Source organism: Vicugna pacos, unplaced genomic scaffold, assembly GCF_048564905.1.
Source record: "Vicugna pacos unplaced genomic scaffold, VicPac4 scaffold_192, whole genome shotgun sequence".
Classification (NCBI taxonomy): domain Eukaryota; kingdom Metazoa; phylum Chordata; class Mammalia; order Artiodactyla; family Camelidae; genus Vicugna; species Vicugna pacos.
The window spans coordinates 397,410-411,486 of record NW_027328871.1 but is presented as its reverse complement, the minus strand read 5'-3'; positions in this window follow the sequence as shown (position 1 = coordinate 411,486).

The window sequence follows — 14,077 nt, the reverse complement described above, 5'->3', positions numbered from 1 at the left end:
CAGAGCTGAGAACCTTTAAAAGCTTCATTTCCACAAGAGGAAGTGTCCTGCGCACTTTCAGAATTGTGAGATAAGCATTATCAAAATGAAGTTATGCAAATCGAAATAGTATTGGTTTTTCATCAAAACTAATGCAACAACAGCAATTGGAGATATACCAGACAACACACACAGGAACACGATATGGCATCAATGTCTAGGAGAAATTGTCCGCACAGAAATCCCATGGAATTGCGTAGAGCCAAAAGTCTAAAATTTTCACTTAACAAAGCCCTAGAAGTCCACATTACATACCTGATATTACCTGAGCAGTAGAGGTGAAGAAGTACAGTAAAAGAAACAGGAAGTACCATTTTCAGTTCCAAAGATATTGAAGGCCCAAAAGATAAGCTTTCAAACAACTAGACTGCAAAACGCTATCCAGACCATGTGTTGAAAATGGAGGTCAGGAAATCACTGAAAAACAACAGTGTCTCAGAATCACATAAGGCAGAATACCGGAAAAGGGGAAGAGAAAGTCTAAAGACGAGCCAAAAAATATCAGGAAACTCAATGGATGTGATAATATCAGGGCTAAAATTTAGTCGTAAGCAGACTAGATAATGCAGAGGGACGCGTGAATGACTGTGAAGACATGGGATCAGAAAAACCTCGGTCAGAAGCAGACATAGGAAAGCAAGTGCAAAGCAATGTAAACATTGCTGTTGAACCCTGGGTTAAGACAGGGCATGAAAGACTAGAATTCATAAGGGTCCCAGATGGAAAAGCAAGAGATAAGGAAACAAAAAATGTCTGAAAATTTATCTGTAGAAAAATCAGACTGAAACTTCCTGAAAGCCAAGAAAGAATCATGTATGCGAATTCAGGAATTACACAGCATCCAAAGGAGGTGGAATCCCAATAGACCTACCAGCAGCTGTATGATTCAAATCAACAAAGCTCACGAATATCACAGTGATTTAAAATGCACCTGGAGGAAACAACATAGTCACAAGGGAACCTCAAGCGGGGATTCAGCTGATATCTCGGCAGCAATATTGCAGGAGAGGGAGGAGTGCCAGGACACAGACCATATCCTGAATGGCCAAATGCTGCCACCTAGGGGAGCCTATGCCACATGACCGCCAGTCCTAATAACGGCAGAGCTAGAAATTTCCACAAACCGGCAAATCTTAAAGGAATTCAGCAGTTCAAAACTTATCCTACAAGAATGGTTGAGAAATCTACCCTGAATAGAAAAGCAGCAAGATGAAATGGAAAGAAGAAACCATTATTGGAAATGCAAGAAGAGCATGAGTGGCAAAGAAGAAACAAGAAGAAGGCAAGGAGGACATCAAAACCCTAGAGATGGGAGAGGGAAGCAGGAAATCATAGGTGATTGGAAGCACTCTCTTAAGTGAATCAGCTTATTTGACTCTCTGTTTCAAGCTTAAGGAGAGATGCATGGCCTGTCGTGTTTGCAATACAAGCGAGAAGCAGACCAACAAAGAATCAAACCAACAAACAAACACCAAAATGGTACGGTTGGCTGATATTTACCAAGGGAACCATGATTATTCAAAAGAAAATACTTAAGGTGATGTCAAGGATCATTCAGCATGCATCGACCCATTATCGCGGCTTGCATGTACTCAGCACACTTGTATTCGGAGGCGTGCATTCATATTCGTAAATTTTGATTCATAAGAACATATCGTGACCTAACCCTAATGCCGATTTGGAATCAAATGGATTCCTAGTCCGTGATGTAGACTTGTATGTCTTCCAACAGGATGAAGGAATGCCATATTCTAGGCTACGTAGAGAAGAATTGTAAGAAGCCTATAACAAAGGCAAGTAGCTCTGCCAAAGTGTACTAAGAGCAAAAGAGACTGACAGCAAAGTGCACATTGGGGTTGGTTTCATTTCTTGGAATTTCAGCCCCCATGAAACCAATGGATCCATGTCCTGAGAGTGCGGGTGTTTCAGCAGAAATCAGGCGACGCATATGTATTCCGGGTGTACGGATATTAGAGGAACATAAGTCTCCTTTAGTGGGTCTCTGTGTACTGTGAACTGTTAGAAAGTTTAAAGACGTGTGAAACCATCAACTGAAAAGGGACACACTTCCCTCCATTGGTACTGTGCATAGAGATCTGAACAAAAGGAAAGAGGGAAGAAGAAAGGCCCATGGGACGCTAGTGGGTAGAATCACATTTACCTTAGGAACTTCTCGTCGGATGCAGCCCCTCCCCCAACACTGACAAGATGCAGCAGCCATTGGGGATGGCAGTTAGCGGTTGGATTCCAGGTGGAATGTTGGTGTGTACCGCGAGGCTTGTTGTGGCTGTTGGATCCTAGGTAACCGGGCAGAGTTCTGTGGGTGGATCAGTGTGATGGAGGGGCTGCCGCCCTCTGTGGAGCTTGGCTTAGGTGTTTGGTCCGGGAAGCTGTGTAAGTTCGAGATACTGCTGCTGCCCAAAGACCTGAGGTCACAGGTCAGTTTCCAGAACCTGAAAGGGCAGACAGTGGAAGATCTGCCTGTCATCAGCTTACTGGTGAGGCTCCGAGGTACTTTCAGACTTGCCCAGTCCTGGTGAAGTCAACTTTAGGGGAGACACGAAGAGAAGCTGGCCGAAAAGCTGGCTGAACGGATTGAGGAGAGATGCGAACACATGGATGAGAGATGTTCTGCTACAATGGAGAATACTGGCGTGGACACAGCTGTAGAGGATACCAGGCTCAAAAGACATTCATGAGACATATTGAACCTCACTGATACTGGCAGAAACATACGGAGTGCCAACGTGGACTTGAGGAAGTTCCTCAATTCTCTTCTCCATGAACGGGTCCAAGGTCCCTGACGTCTGCAAGAGAAGAGATGGCAGAGATGATCAAAACGCTCCTGTTCCTGGAAGAGGTCATGGGAATCCACACTTCCCAAGGGGCCTTCCCAAGCCATTCAGACCAGAATTCACCAAGCCCAGGTAAGCCTTTTCCCAGGTTTGGGCCTAGCTAGCAAGCACTTGCCTTCCCTCCCCTCCACACAGGCATCCATTTTGAAGGATCAGTAGCTGAGCTGCAATGAAGCCATTACGAGTAAAACAAGCCCCTCCTAGAATCAGAGTTCCTCCAGCTTCACACTCTGTGAACAACAGTGAACTCCTTAAAGGTCCAATAAACTTGGCTGAAATAGATAGGAATTGAATACTTAGCTCACACCTAGAAACGATGGCCTTCCGCTAGATTCAGCAAATGTTGTGTTTATGTCTTCCCTGGGGTGAAGGGAGTGTGGTAAGAGAGGGGAATCTGACTGAACTTGAATCTGTATTAGGCCTCAATTTTTCAAGACAGTATAGGTAAATAGTACAAGTCAGAAAGAGAACTGTACTGTAAAAGTCGCCAATGATATAAAAGACACAGCTTATGTGGATCGTCTTTCACTTGAGTCAAGCCCCCGTGGGCACTATATCATGCGGGTGCAGACTTGGTTGCGTTAAATGGCTTTACCCAACATGATCGGATGATTAAGCGTTCTCATCACTGATAGAAGAACACCTGGTTCTCCATAGACTAGCATAATTGCAGCAGGGTTCTCCTAGCTAGAATGCCTCTAGGTGCTTTTGGATTCAAACCTAAATGTATATATTTGGTTTCTTTCCTCTTGTATTTTCCTAGAGAGGGATGTTACCCCTTGAAATGCCAATATTGGCCAGTAGGTGTCATTGGGAGTAAAGGGCACCAATGCACAAGTGTATCCAAGTTTGGGGGTTATTTCAAGTTTCCAATAGTTATTTCATGGTTCCTGTTGGTTTCGGAGGCTTCAACCGTAAAGAGCCGACATGAACCCTTTAACAGTTTGGACTGCCAATTTGCATTCTATCTGTCTAGGTTTTCCGTCGAGCTGACAAAATGTTACCAAAATTGACAAGTCTGGCTTCTAGGTCGATTGAGTGTGTTTCAAAAAATAACTTCATTTTCGTATAACTCCCAAAACATGTAAATGAATTCTTTTAAACTTCTTAAAGACTGCAAATGAGATATCAACACAATGTCAAAACAGGTGTATTCGGACCATCCCTCCCACCACGGCTGTATAGAAACAAAGAGCTAAGCAAATATCACATTTCTGTGAAATGTATCTGGATAGTGTTGATTCATCGATGCCCAGTTGGCAGAGAAGAAGTGCAACCTGCACTCACTCGCTCCCATGAACAGAGCAATGGAAACATCCACTCACCCAGCCCTTGGCACAGGACACTTGCCGAAGAGAGGTCTGTTACTTCCAAAGACAGGATGAGGCCTCAGGACACCTGGAAGCAGGAGAAGGCAAAGCAGGAAATGGAATCCAGTGAGGGTCTGACCCCTGGTAATGGAGCAACAAGGGTGAAACTCTGTTTAACTTGGACGCACACTCTCAAGCGGACAGGAGACATGGGATAGAAGGTGATGTGCTGAGATTTACAAGAGTGCACAGCAGATGCTTGGCTGACAGAACTCAAAGAAACCAGCGCAAAATATCCCCACAGTTGATTCGGAGTCCAAGATCCCAGCTGCCACATTTGAGGTAGCAGAGGCAACGTTCTGTGAGGGATAGGGCTACGAATGATGGCACACGCTGAGTCTCAGGGATCTGGAGTGCATTGTGGGATGTGGTGGGTCGAATCAAGAGAGCAAACCAAAATGTGTACCAATGATAAAGCATCAAAACTGGTCACGTGGTTGAGATTACCAATATGTCCCATGGCCACACCCAGTGCATCTGCAGGACCAGGGACCAATTGGGCATTTTGCCAATAGAGCACGTGTGGGGCTGAATCAGAGATATCGTTCATCTGGTCTGAGGGATCCAGGGGGCCTTGGTTTTGAAATCAGAATGAAAAGCCTTAGGATCTGCTACATTCATAACCTGGGCTGGGATTATGGTTTGGTTTGAGGCACAGGATGCGCAACAGCTGTGTGGTTGCCTTCGTGCACCCGTGCCACAAGGATGAGAGGACAAGGAAGAGTGGTCCAAGTCCACAGCGTTAGAAGAGGAAGCATTACCTACAGCATTATCTCCCTAAAGCGGATGCTACATTTTGGATGGCACCAGCACGGTACGGCACCGAGGACACCAAGGTAGGTCTGCGGGATCATTCCAGCAGGCCCTGATATGTGACATCCATAGATATGCTTCCACTGGTGTTTCTGTAGACAGAGAAGCTCTGAGAAGAACTGCTTTCATTGGGACATTCCCGTGGAACTACAAAGCACAAGTGCACTCTCAGTTTGCTGTTTTGGAAACACTCCAAAATGACATAGAGCAGAATGCAGAGCTGAGAACCTTTAAAAGCTTCATTTCCACAAGAGGAAGTGTCCTGCGCACTTTCAGAATTGTGAGATAAGCATTATCAAAATGAAGTTATGCAAATCGAAATAGTATTGGTTTTTCATCAAAACTAATGCAACAACAGCAATTGGAGATATACCAGACAACACACACAGGAACACGATATGGCATCAATGTCTAGGAGAAATTGTCCGCACAGAAATCCCATGGAATTGCGTAGAGCCAAAAGTCTAAAATTTTCACTTAACAAAGCCCTAGAAGTCCACATTACATACCTGATATTACCTGAGCAGTAGAGGTGAAGAAGTACAGTAAAAGAAACAGGAAGTACCATTTTCAGTTCCAAAGATATTGAAGGCCCAAAAGATAAGCTTTCAAACAACTAGACTGCAAAACGCTATCCAGACCATGTGTTGAAAATGGAGGTCAGGAAATCACTGAAAAACAACAGTGTCTCAGAATCACATAAGGCAGAATACCGGAAAAGGGGAAGAGAAAGTCTAAAGACGAGCCAAAAAATATCAGGAAACTCAATGGATGTGATAATATCAGGGCTAAAATTTAGTCGTAAGCAGACTAGATAATGCAGAGGGACGCGTGAATGACTGTGAAGACATGGGATCAGAAAAACCTCGGTCAGAAGCAGACATAGGAAAGCAAGTGCAAAGCAATGTAAACATTGCTGTTGAACCCTGGGTTAAGACAGGGCATGAAAGACTAGAATTCATAAGGGTCCCAGATGGAAAAGCAAGAGATAAGGAAACAAAAAATGTCTGAAAATTTATCTGTAGAAAAATCAGACTGAAACTTCCTGAAAGCCAAGAAAGAATCATGTATGCGAATTCAGGAATTACACAGCATCCAAAGGAGGTGGAATCCCAATAGACCTACCAGCAGCTGTATGATTCAAATCAACAAAGCTCACGAATATCACAGTGATTTAAAATGCACCTGGAGGAAACAACATAGTCACAAGGGAACCTCAAGAGGGGATTCAGCTGATATCTCGGCAGCAATATTGCAGGAGAGGGAGGAGTGCCAGGACACAGACCATATCCTGAATGGCCAAATGCTGCCACCTAGGGGAGCCTATGCCACATGACCGCCAGTCCTAATAACGGCAGAGCTAGAAAATTCCACAAACCGGCAAATCTTAAAAGAATTCAGCAGTTCAAAACTTATCCTACAAGAATGGTTGAGAAATCTACCCTGAATAGAAAAGCAGCAAGATGAAATGGAAAGAAGAAACCATTATTGGAAATGCAAGAAGAGCATGAGTGGCAAAGAAGAAACAAGAAGAAGGCAAGGAGGACATCAAAACCCTAAAGATGGGAGAGGGAAGCAGGAAATCATAGGTGATTGGAAGCACTCTCTTAAGTGAATCAGCTTATTTGACTCTCTGTTTCAAGCTTAAGGAGAGATGCATGGCCTGTCGTGTTTGCAATACAAGCGAGAAGCAGACCAACAAAGAATCAAACCAACAAACAAACACCAAAATGGTACGGTTGGCTGATATTTACCAAGGGAACCATGATTATTCAAAAGAAAATACTTAAGGTGATGTCAAGGATCATTCAGCATGCATCGACCCATTATCGCGGCTTGCATGTACTCAGCACACTTGTATTCGGAGGCGTGCATTCATATTCGTAAATTTTGATTCATAAGAACATATCGTGACCTAACCCTAATGCCGATTTGGAATCAAATGGATTCCTAGTCCGTGATGTAGACTTGTATGTCTTCCAACAGGATGAAGGAATGCCATATTCTAGGCTACGTAGAGAAGAATTGTAAGAAGCCTATAACAAAGGCAAGTAGCTCTGCCAAAGTGTACTAAGAGCAAAAGAGACTGACAGCAAAGTGCACATTGGGGTTGGTTTCATTTCTTGGAATTTCAGCCCCCATGAAACCAATGGATCCATGTCCTGAGAGTGCGGGTGTTTCAGCAGAAATCAGGCGACGCATATGTATTCCGGGTGTACGGATATTAGAGGAACATAAGTCTCCTTTAGTGGGTCTCTGTGTACTGTGAACTGTTAGAAGTTTAAAGACGTGTGAAACCATCAACTGAAAAGGGACACACTTCCCTCCATTGGTACTGTGCATAGAGATCTGAACAAAAGGAAAGAGGGAAGAAGAAAGGCCCATGGGACGCTAGTGGGTAGAATCACATTTACCTTAGGAACTTCTCGTCGGATGCAGCCCCTCCCCCAACACTGACAAGATGCAGCAGCCATTGGGGATGGCAGTTAGCGGTTGGATTCCAGGTGGAATGTTGGTGTGTACCGCGAGGCTTGTTGTGGCTGTTGGATCCTAGGTAACCGGGCAGAGTTCTGTGGGTGGATCAGTGTGATGGAGGGGCTGCCGCCCTCTGTGGAGCTTGGCTTAGGTGTTTGGTCCGGGAAGCTGTGTAAGTTCGAGATACTGCTGCTGCCCAAAGACCTGAGGTCACAGGTCAGTTTCCAGAACCTGAAAGGGCAGACAGTGGAAGATCTGCCTGTCATCAGCTTACTGGTGAGGCTCCGAGGTACTTTCAGACTTGCCCAGTCCTGGTGAAGTCAACTTTAGGGGAGACACGAAGAGAAGCTGGCCGAAAAGCTGGCTGAACGGATTGAGGAGAGATGCGAACACATGGATGAGAGATGTTCTGCTACAATGGAGAATACTGGCGTGGAGACAGCTGTAGAGGATACCAGGCTCAAAAGACATTCATGAGACATATTGAACCTCACTGATACAGGCAGAAACATACGGAGTGCCAACGTGGACTTGAGGAAGTTCCTCAATTCTCTTCTCCAAGAACGGGTCCAAGGTCCCTGACGTCTGCAAGAGAAGAGATGGCAGAGATGATCAAAACGCTCCTGTTCCTGGAAGAGGTCATGGGAATCCACACTTCCCAAGGGGCCTTCCCAAGCCATTCAGACCAGAATTCACCAAGCCCAGGTAAGCCTTTTCCCAGGTTTGGGCCTAGCTAGCAAGCACTTGCCTTCCCTCCCCTCCACACAGGCATCCATTTTGAAGGATCAGTAGCTGAGCTGCAATGAAGCCATTACGAGTAAAACAAGCCCCTCCTAGAATCAGAGTTCCTCCAGCTTCACACTCTGTGAACAACAGTGAACTCCTTAAAGGTCCAATAAACTTGGCTGAAATAGATAGGAATTGAATACTTAGCTCACACCTAGAAACGATGGCCTTCCGCTAGATTCAGCAAATGTTGTGTTTATGCCTTCCCTGGGGTGAAGGGAGTGTGGTAAGAGAGGGGAATCTGACTGAACTTGAATCTGTATTAGGCCTCAATTTTTCAAGACAGTATAGGTAAATAATACAAGTCAGAAAGAGAACTGTACTGTAAAAGTCGCCAATGATATAAAAGACACAGCTTATGTGGATCGTCTTTCACTTGAGTCAAGCCCCCGTGGGCACTATATCATGCGGGTGCAGACTTGGTTGCGTTAAATGGCTTTACCCAACATGATCGGATGATTAAGCGTTCTCATCACTGATAGAAGAACACCTGGTTCTCCATAGACTAGCATAATTGCAGCAGGGTTCTCCTAGCTAGAATGCCTCTAGGTGCTTTTGGATTCAAACCTAAATGTATATATTTGGTTTCTTTCCTCTTGTATTTTCCTAGAGAGGGATGTTACCCCTTGAAATGCCAATATTGGCCAGTAGGTGTCATTGGGAGTAAAGGGCACCAATGCACAAGTGTATCCAAGTTTGGGGGTTATTTCAAGTTTCCAATAGTTATTTCATGGTTCCTGTTGGTTTCGGAGGCTTCAACCGTAAAGAGCCGACATGAACCCTTTAACAGTTTGGACTGCCAATTTGCATTCTATCTGTCTAGGTTTTCCGTCGAGCTGACAAAATGTTACCAAAATTGACAAGTCTGGCTTCTAGGTCGATTGAGTGTGTTTCAAAAAATAACTTCATTTTCGTATAACTCCCAAAACATGTAAATGAATTCTTTTAAACTTCTTAAAGACTGCAAATGAGATATCAACACAATGTCAAAACAGGTGTATTCGGACCATCCCTCCCACCACGGCTGTATAGAAACAAAGAGCTAAGCAAATATCACATTTCTGTGAAATGTATCTGGATAGTGTTGATTCATCGATGCCCAGTTGGCAGAGAAGAAGTGCAACCTGCACTCACTCGCTCCCATGAACAGAGCAATGGAAACATCCACTCACCCAGCCCTTGGCACAGGACACTTGCCGAAGAGAGGTCTGTTACTTCCAAAGACAGGATGAGGCCTCAGGACACCTGGAAGCAGGAGAAGGCAAAGCAGGAAATGGAATCCAGTGAGGGTCTGACCCCTGGTGATGGAGCAACAAGGGTGAAACTCTGTTTAACTTGGACGCACACTCTCAAGCGGACAGGAGACATGGGATAGAAGGTGATGTGCTGAGATTTACAAGAGTGCACAGCAGATGCTTGGCTGACAGAACTCAAAGAAACCAGCGCAAAATATCCCCACAGTTGATTCGGAGTCCAAGATCCCAGCTGCCAAATTTGAGGTAGCAGAGGCAACGTTCTGTGAGGGATAGGGCTACGAATGATGGCACACGCTGAGTCTCAGGGATCTGGAGTGCATTGTGGGATGTGGTGGGTCGAATCAAGAGAGCAAACCAAAATGTGTACCAATGATAAAGCATCAAAACTGGTCACGTGGTTGAGATTACCAATATGTCCCATGGCCACACCCAGTGCATCTGCAGGACCAGGGACCAATTGGGCATTTTGCCAATAGAGCACGTGTGGGGCTGAATCAGAGATATCGTTCATCTGGTCTGAGGGATCCAGGGGGCCTTGGTTTTGAAATCAGAATGAAAAGCCTTAGGATCTGCTACATTCATAACCTGGGCTGGGATTATGGTTTGGTTTGAGGCACAGGATGCGCAACAGCTGTGTGGTTGCCTTCGTGCACCCGTGCCACAAGGATGAGAGGACAAGGAAGAGTGGTCCAAGTCCACAGCGTTAGAAGAGGAAGCATTACCTACAGCATTATCTCCCTAAAGCGGATGCTACATTTTGGATGGCACCAGCACGGTACGGCACCGAGGACACCAAGGTAGGTCTGCGGGATCATTCCAGCAGGCCCTGATATGTGACATCCATAGATATGCTTCCACTGGTGTTTCTGTAGACAGAGAAGCTCTGAGAAGAACTGCTTTCATTGGGACATTCCCGTGGAACTACAAAGCACAAGCGCACTCTCAGTTTGCTGTTTTGGAAACACTCCAAAATGACATAGAGCAGAATGCAGAGCTGAGAACCTTTAAAAGCTTCATTTCCACAAGAGGAAGTGTCCTGCGCACTTTCAGAATTGTGAGATAAGCATTATCAAAATGAAGTTATGCAAATCGAAATAGTATTGGTTTTTCATCAAAACTAATGCAACAACAGCAATTGGAGATATACCAGACAACACACACAGGAACACGATATGGCATCAATGTCTAGGAGAAATTGTCCGCACAGAAATCCCATGGAATTGCGTAGAGCCAAAAGTCTAAAATTTTCACTTAACAAAGCCCTAGAAGTCCACATTACATACCTGATATTACCTGAGCAGTAGAGGTGAAGAAGTACAGTAAAAGAAACAGGAAGTACCATTTTCAGTTCCAAAGATATTGAAGGCCCAAAAGATAAGCTTTCAAACAACTAGACTGCAAAACGCTATCCAGACCATGTGTTGAAAATGGAGGTCAGGAAATCACTGAAAAACAACAGTGTCTCAGAATCACATAAGGCAGAATACCGGAAAAGGGGAAGAGAAAGTCTAAAGACGAGCCAAAAAATATCAGGAAACTCAATGGATGTGATAATATCAGGGCTAAAATTTAGTCGTAAGCAGACTAGATAATGCAGAGGGACGCGTGAATGACTGTGAAGACATGGGATCAGAAAAACCTCGGTCAGAAGCAGACATAGGAAAGCAAGTGCAAAGCAATGTAAACATTGCTGTTGAACCCTGGGTTAAGACAGGGCATGAAAGACTAGAATTCATAAGGGTCCCAGATGGAAAAGCAAGAGATAAGGAAACAAAAAATGTCTGAAAATTTATCTGTAGAAAAATCAGACTGAAACTTCCTGAAAGCCAAGAAAGAATCATGTATGCGAATTCAGGAATTACACAGCATCCAAAGGAGGTGGAATCCCAATAGACCTACCAGCAGCTGTATGATTCAAATCAACAAAGCTCACGAATATCACAGTGATTTAAAATGCACCTGGAGGAAACAACATAGTCACAAGGGAACCTCAAGAGGGGATTCAGCTGATATCTCGGCAGCAATATTGCAGGAGAGGGAGGAGTGCCAGGACACAGACCATATCCTGAATGGCCAAATGCTGCCACCTAGGGGAGCCTATGCCACATGACCGCCAGTCCTAATAACGGCAGAGCTAGAAAATTCCACAAACCGGCAAATCTTAAAAGAATTCAGCAGTTCAAAACTTATCCTACAAGAATGGTTGAGAAATCTACCCTGAATAGAAAAGCAGCAAGATGAAATGGAAAGAAGAAACCATTATTGGAAATGCAAGAAGAGCATGAGTGGCAAAGAAGAAACAAGAAGAAGGCAAGGAGGACATCAAAACCCTAAAGATGGGAGAGGGAAGCAGGAAATCATAGGTGATTGGAAGCACTCTCTTAAGTGAATCAGCTTATTTGACTCTCTGTTTCAAGCTTAAGGAGAGATGCATGGCCTGTCGTGTTTGCAATACAAGCGAGAAGCAGACCAACAAAGAATCAAACCAACAAACAAACACCAAAATGGTACGGTTGGCTGATATTTACCAAGGGAACCATGATTATTCAAAAGAAAATACTTAAGGTGATGTCAAGGATCATTCAGCATGCATCGACCCATTATCGCGGCTTGCATGTACTCAGCACACTTGTATTCGGAGGCGTGCATTCATATTCGTAAATTCTGATTCATAAGAACATATCGTGACCTAACCCTAATGCCGATTTGGAATCAAATGGATTCCTAGTCCGTGATGTAGACTTGTATGTCTTCCAACAGGATGAAGGAATGCCATATTCTAGGCTACGTAGAGAAGAATTGTAAGAAGCCTATAACAAAGGCAAGTAGCTCTGCCAAAGTGTACTAAGAGCAAAAGAGACTGACAGCAAAGTGCACATTGGGGTTGGTTTCATTTCTTGGAATTTCAGCCCCCATGAAACCAATGGATCCATGTCCTGAGAGTGCGGGTGTTTCAGCAGAAATCAGGCGACGCATATGTATTCCGGGTGTACGGATATTAGAGGAACATAAGTCTCCTTTAGTGGGTCTCTGTGTACTGTGAACTGTTAGAAGTTTAAAGACGTGTGAAACCATCAACTGAAAAGGGACACACTTCCCTCCATTGGTACTGTGCATAGAGATCTGAACAAAAGGAAAGAGGGAAGAAGAAAGGCCCATGGGACGCTAGTGGGTAGAATCACATTTACCTTAGGAACTTCTCGTCGGATGCAGCCCCTCCCCCAACACTGACAAGATGCAGCAGCCATTGGGGATGGCAGTTAGCGGTTGGATTCCAGGTGGAATGTTGGTGTGTACCGCGAGGCTTGTTGTGGCTGTTGGATCCTAGGTAACCGGGCAGAGTTCTGTGGGTGGATCAGTGTGATGGAGGGGCTGCCGCCCTCTGTGGAGCTTGGCTTAGGTGTTTGGTCCGGGAAGCTGTGTAAGTTCGAGATACTGCTGCTGCCCAAAGACCTGAGGTCACAGGTCAGTTTCCACAACCTGAAAGGGCAGACAGTGGAAGATCTGCCTGTCATCAGCTTACTGGTGAGGCTCCGAGGTACTTTCAGACTTGCCCAGTCCTGGTGAAGTCAACTTTAGGGGAGACACGAAGAGAAGCTGGCCGAAAAGCTGGCTGAACGGATTGAGGAGAGATGCGAACACATGGATGAGAGATGTTCTGCTACAATGGAGAATACTGGCGTGGAGACAGCTGTAGAGGATACCAGGCTCAAAAGTCATTCATGAGACATATTGAACCTCGCTGATACTGGCAGAAACATACGGAGTGCCAACGTGGACTTGAGGAAGTTCCTCAATTCTCTTCTCCAAGAACGGGTCCAAGGTCCCTGACGTCTGCAAGAGAAGAGATGGCAGAGATGATCAAAACGCTCCTGTTCTTGGAAGAGGTCATGGGAATCCACACTTCCCAAGGGGCCTTCCCAAGCCATTCAGACCAGAATTCACCAAGCCCAGGTAAGCCTTTTCCCAGGTTTGGGCCTAGCTAGCAAGCACTTGCCTTCCCTCCCCTCCACACAGGCATCCATTTTGAAGGATCAGTAGCTGAGCTGCAATGAAGCCATTACGAGTAAAACAAGCCCCTCCTAGAATCAGAGTTCCTCCAGCTTCACACTCTGTGAACAACAGTGAACTCCTTAAAGGTCCAATAAACTTGGCTGAAATAGATAGGAATTGAATACTTAGCTCACACCTAGAAACGATGGCCTTCCGCTAGATTCAGCAAATGTTGTGTTTATGTCTTCCCTGGGGTGAAGGGAGTGTGGTAAGAGAGGGGAATCTGACTGAACTTGAATCTGTATTAGGCCTCAATTTTTCAAGACAGTATAGGTAAATAGTACAAGTCAGAAAGAGAACTGTACTGTAAAAGTCGCCAATGATATAAAAGACACAGCTTATGTGGATCGTCTTTCACTTGAGTCAAGCCCCCGTGGGCACTATATCATGCGGGTGCAGACTTGGTTGCGTTAAATGGCTTTACCCAACA